This window comes from Acipenser ruthenus, chromosome 6 (assembly GCF_902713425.1).
Source record: "Acipenser ruthenus chromosome 6, fAciRut3.2 maternal haplotype, whole genome shotgun sequence".
Lineage (NCBI taxonomy): Eukaryota > Metazoa > Chordata > Actinopteri > Acipenseriformes > Acipenseridae > Acipenser > Acipenser ruthenus.
Window position 1 is genome coordinate 4,045,658 of NC_081194.1, and position 6,380 is coordinate 4,052,037.

Sequence of the window (6,380 nt, forward strand, 5' to 3'; positions counted from 1 at the left end):
GCAGTCATAGTGGTAGTAGTGGTAGTAGTCATAGTCGTTGTAGTCGTATAATTATTTATTGGTGTGAAGGAACGATAGGGGAAATAATTCATATTTCATGGAAGATTACTTCTACATAGATTACAGATGGGTATTCGATTTTGGTTAGTTTTACCGAAAATAATTAGGCATAAAAATATGTTATCACCACTAAAAGGGTACTAAAAACAATTGGGGGACAACCTTGTCCTTTATTTATTTATTTATTTATTTATTTATTTATTTATTTATTACCAATGTTGAACAAGTCCATTTGTTGTATATATGTTTCTCAACATTTTGTTTTGTATTTTGATTTAGATATTATACTGTACCAGATAAGCCCAGAAATCTAATTTCTTTCAACATTTTTTAACAAGGACAATGTCTGAAGTTGGTCCTTGTGGATTTGACAAGATACATTGGTAGCGTGGTTCCTAGAATTGAACAACAAATCTTGTAATATAGCTTCTTGTGAATTCTTTGACACTTTAAAAACCATCTTGGAAACAAATGTCCCTTTCCCCACTGTGTTATACCATGGCAGTGCACCTAACATTCTTTAGGATATTTGTCTGTATTGTTAAAAAGAAGAGTGGTAGTAAAATACTGTTGACGGACAAATAAAACATGGTTTGATAAAGCTTCCTGTGCAATCTAAAAATATTTCTGAATAAAATGTCTCTTTTCTGTATTAGTTTCTATGAGATGATTGACGTGAACCTGTCTGTCTCCGAGTTTGTGTCTATTTTCACAGATTACAACAATAGTAATAATGATACAACTGTTTCAAGCCTTAATGAATTAACCTGCATCCATTGCATAAGAAACCCTGTTTAAAAAGACTTGTGCTGGTGGCTCAACTCAGTATTGTGCTGATTTATTGACCCTCTTTATCTGAAGGACAAGAGGTCAAATTGAGGATTCTAATTGGACAATGGTACCCAAAGAGCTTTGGTCCAAGGCTAATCCATCCAAGTTGCCTCTTTTGGACCAGCTGGAAACTGAATCTATCACATGAAAGCCCTCTACAAACAACCTGAAAGAAAAAAAAGAAAACAAACAAAAATATAAATGAAATACAATACTTTAAGATTCCTTATAGACCACTTCCTAAGAGAAAAAAATTGCATTTTGATGCAGTTTCCCTGCTTGGTGGACTACCCTGAAGGCATAGGGCTGCAGGGCCAAGTACCACCACGTGATGCTGGCATTGTTATCCTTCATCCGGTGAAGCCATGCTAATGGGGCATGATCTGTATCCAGGGTGAAGTGTCCCCCAGGAGGTAGTACCGGAGTGACTCAACTGCCCATCTTACTGTGAGACACTCCTCGATGGTACTATAGTTTTTCTCGTGGGGAAGGAGTTTCCTGCTGATATACAGGACCGGGTGCTTGCTTCCCCACACCTCCTGAGACAACACTGCCCTGAGAACGTTCTCTGATGCATCCGTCTGCAGGGTGAACCTCCTACTGAAATCAGGACTGCATAGCACTGGTTTGCTACACAGCCTTTGCTTCAAAGTGAGAAAGGCTCTCTAGCACGGTTCCGTCCACTGAACCATATATGGGGCAGCCTTCCGGGTGAGGTCTGTCAAGGGAGCAGCGAGTATGGCGAAGCTTGGGATGAACTTCCTACAATAGCCCTCTAGTCCCAAGAAAGAGTGCACCTGGGTTTTGGTCGTAGGGACCGACCAGTCAGCCAAGGCTTTCACCTTAGCAATCAGCGGTCTGATCTGTCCACTCCCAACTCGATACCCCAAAGACTCCGACTCACTCTTCCTAATGGCACATTTCTTTGGGTTAGCAGTGAGCCCAGCCTCCCGCAAGGATTGCAGTACTGCTGCTACTTTACACAGATGACTTGGCCAGTCCTCACTATGGATAACCACGTCATCTATGTAAGCAGCGGCGTACTGCTGATGGGGCCGCAAAATGCGATCCATCATCCGCTGGAAAGTGGCTGGTGCTCCGTGCAACCCAAAGGGCATGGTCCTAAATTAGTACAACCTGAAGGGAGTCAAAAACGCCATCCTCTCTCTGGATTCTGGGGTCATGTACCCCTTCGTTAAATCCAGTGTTGTCATAAAATGAGCTGTGCCTAGACGCTCCAGCAACTCATCTACCCGGAGCATGGGATAAGCGTCAAACTTTGATTTTTCATTAACTTGCCTGAAGTCAATGCAAAATCGAGTTGACCCGTCTGGCTTATCCACTAAAACAATTGGACTGTTCCAGTCACTTTGGGCCTCCTCTATTACACCCAGGCTGAGCATCTCATCAATCTCCACCTTTATTACCTTTTGCACTCAGGTATGCGGTACGGCCTCTGGCGAACTGGCGCCCCCGGCTCAACCTCAATGTGATGGTGGGCTACTTGAGTCTGCCCCGGGACAGGAGAAAACACATCATGAAACTCCACCACCAGCGCCCGAGCCTGACATTTCTGTGTTGGTGTCAGATTATCTGCAATCTGTATCAACCCCTTTTTCACCAACACAGAAAGATCAGGTCCCAGGTCTGTGACATCATCTGCTTGCACCACTAACAAAGCCTCCTGTTGCAACCAGGGCTTCAAGAGGTTTACATGATATATGTGCTTTTCTCCCAGACACTCCGGCTGGCAGATCTCATAATCCACTGTCCCAATCAGGCGTGTAACCTCATAAGGTCCTTGCCACTTCGCCAGAAGTTTAGATTCAGAGCTGGGTAACAATAGAAGCACTTTATCCCTCGGCTGAAACGTGCGTAACTGGTCCAACACCGCAACAGCCTGTGGATGACCTCACTCCAACCCAGTTCTCTGGCCAGGAGGTCCCACCGCCACAAAGACCTGTCTACCTGGGGCCTGTAGAAGGGGTGATACTGGAGTAGCACTGTTTCCAGGCAGTTTAGTGGGCGTTGGTTCTGCTGCCTGTTGCACCCACAGTCGTGGTCCCAGAGCCAAGCACTACAGGAAATGCTTAACTATAATTACCTCCACCAGCCTGGCAGTGGTGGTGGCCCCCAGGTTCAACCATTCCCAGGTGTAATCCTGCAAGCGGTGCGCGATGGCCCTGGGGTGTTCCTCCGCAGAGAAGCTCTCCTCCTGGGATTTGCGGCGGTAGCCCTCCGGAGTCGCACCCACGCGGTTGAGGATGGCAGCTTTCAGCGTGCGATACTCCATCATTGCCGCCAGATCCAGGGTCCTCACCACCGCCTGCGCATCCCCCGTCAGATGAGGCAGGAGGTAGCTAGCCCTCTGTACCTGGGCCCACCCGGCAGAGATCGCCATAGCCTCGAAGATCTCAAGATAGGCTTCAGGTCAATCCTCTGCTGTCATTTTCATCGGCTGTAGTAATCCTGGGTCCGTTCCCGTAGGTCGGCCACCCCCCAGCACTACCTCCATTAGGGTTTGGCGCAGGAGATCCATCACAGCGGCGAATTGCTGCAGGTCCATTCTGCCTCCCTCTGCTATTGCACTGCTTTGGTTGGGCAGTGAATCTCACCACGTGTGGAAGGGTGGTGGGCAATTCACTGACACACACGTGAGACAGAAGGTTTTATTTGAAACACCGCATGGGTGCCCAGTTTTATTTTGGGAATTTTTTTTATTATTATTATTTGTCGCCAGATGGCGCTGGTGCTGCAATTCCCCTTATACCAACGATGGTAAGCAGGGGTTGCACTAGTATCTGACAGCACACACAGGTGCTCTAAAATAATAATGAAAACCAAAGGCGAAATAAAAAGAGAAAATAAAACACAGTAATAAAACTACAAAATAAAGGTGCTGCTTACGCAGTGCCCCCACTGCCGCTAAGCCGGTCATTCGGGTCTCCGACCTACGCTCAGCTATTCCCTATACACTGGGGTGGCCAGAGTTCCCTGTATAACTACACACGTCCCTTTGGGTACATAATTACTTATTTTAATTCTTGATTTATTTGTTTAAGGTGGGCTGTCTTCCTTAGCCGTGCTTGCCTGTTTTGTTCTCTCTTCAACTGCTGGCGTTCTACCTGGTCTTTGTTTACACTGGCGTCTTTTGCCAGCGTCACTGGGTATCCTCTCTCCGGCCACTCGAATGCATAACCAAGCGCAGTACTTATGGGCAGAGCAATCCCCCAAGGCCCGCCTCTCAGCCACTCAGAGAGAGGGAAAGCCAACACACCCTCTTCCCCACCTATCCGTGTCACTGCCATGACTGACAGGCAGATCTACGAGGCTGCTGCCCCCTTCCTGCAGTACCACGCACGCGCCAAATAGTCAGCACAGATCTCCCCCCATTACAACTACCATTATTGTTGGTATTCATTGTTAAATTCTCCAGACTTCACATGCTTAATTTCAAAGCAAGCTTGATTAATATCTGCAACAGTATTGGTGTCTTATCAAGTAGAGTTGAGACTCAAAGATTATTTTATTTATTTATTTATTTTTTAATCATTCCTCCAATATTTATTGTCAGCCCATCACAGCCAAATCAGCATAGGTCTTCATGTCTGAATCTCTTTAGTTAAGCTGCTATTGTCTATGATATTTTCTGTGAATTAGCAATTTTATCAGTCAATCAATATTAATGACTTAGCAGCCGGTAAGATATTATATTGTTATTCAGATATTGCTTTTTCATTGATTAAAATATCAACCTTAACATCTATACTGTAGTCAATTAGATATTATTTAAATTGGTAAATCACAGAATCATAATGCATTACCCGAGTGTTATTGTTAAAGATTTTATTTAGTTATCGGTATTAGAAAGAAGCAAAACCTGATTTTGGTCACCATGTCAGTACAGAACATTTATGATAGAGACTTTCTTTCTGCTTTGTAAACAGAATGTTCTTAGCTATAACACAAATGGAACAGCTATTCTGATACTGTCTACAATGCTTGGACCACAAGCTTTAGCATAAGCAATTAATCGAAATGTGCATTAGACCACTGGAGTCACTGGACCTAAAAGTAGCTTCTGTGGGATCTGCCAGATAGTAGGGTAAAAAGAAAATATGGAAAACATCAACACCCCTGAAGGAATTATCAATGAGTAAGTGGCTTCAATTGTCATTTATTTATTTCTTTATTTATTTATTACATTTCCTTCACATTTTATGGTGTTTTTGTTCATCCTGAGAGGTTTTGGGTTGCTCTAATACTGATACTGTTTTTATTAAAATCAGCCTTTACTTGGCTTTGAGATTCTTTGAGAACCTTGTCTGAAGAATACTAACGGGCAGGCACAGAACCGACTTCCTCATTCTATTCAAATCATGTGACATTGTGACCTTTCAACTCTGCCAGACTCAGGCCCATACCTACTACATTTCTCTAGACAGCAGAGTGGGTGGGCTTGAAGTTGAAAGATTTTAATGGAATGTAGAGGGCTGTGGTATCTCTAGCAGAAAACCCAGAACCCAGGAACACCCCACAGAACCAAAAACACTCAGAACCCCATACAATAGTAAGGGAAATGTAAAAAAAAGAAATGAAAACTACAAAACTTTTTTATGGAATGGTCATGAATATCCTTTTTCAGAAGAATATATAGACGTTGAATCAGGGACAGTGGTGTTGCCCCTATTGACAGAGCTATCTTTTTGTGTTCAACTCCTGTATATGTCCTCTACATTTAAAGATTAAAGTTCTGGGCATGCTGATAACTTTCTGGAATCAACACCTCTCTAGCTCTGACACACACTGTTAGGATTACAATGCTTATTGTAAGTTACTTCACTGATAAATGCCTTTATAAACATACCGTTTAGAAACCCTAATCTGTCAAAGGTTTCTCTGTCCCACAATGAAATATAAAAGTACTATGGATTACCAAGGGCATATATACCTGTTGGTAGTTTCACAATCTAACGTTCTATGTACTCAAGTTGTCAGAACTGAACAACTGAGAGAGCACACAAGGCTATATTTCAGCCGGAGGGTCTTTCCCAAATCAGACTGGACAGACTTAGATTTTAACTGAGTTTTTGACATTTCTAACATGTAGCAACAACGACAAAAAAGAAATGACCTGGAATGGATTTATTTGGGCTTTGAGAAATTCCTGTTTTGGTTTAGAGTTTAGGTCTTTACATTTTTCAATATTAATACGTATGATAGAAGAATTGTCTTGAATCTGGGGGCTTGAAGATTTTAGGAATCTAATTTAGTTACATTCTAAAATGTCAATGGATGATCTTTGGCACTAATTATTTTTATTAGATAGTTAACATATGTCTCCTTCAAGGCCTATGACATGTAAAAGTCCATTAATCCTTCATGTTTTAAGGTAACATTGGGGGTTTATTTTTAAGTCATACCTGAAGACCACCTGTCTTCTGCGATAACAAATATATGCATATGTGTCTCTTCAACCCCATTAACTT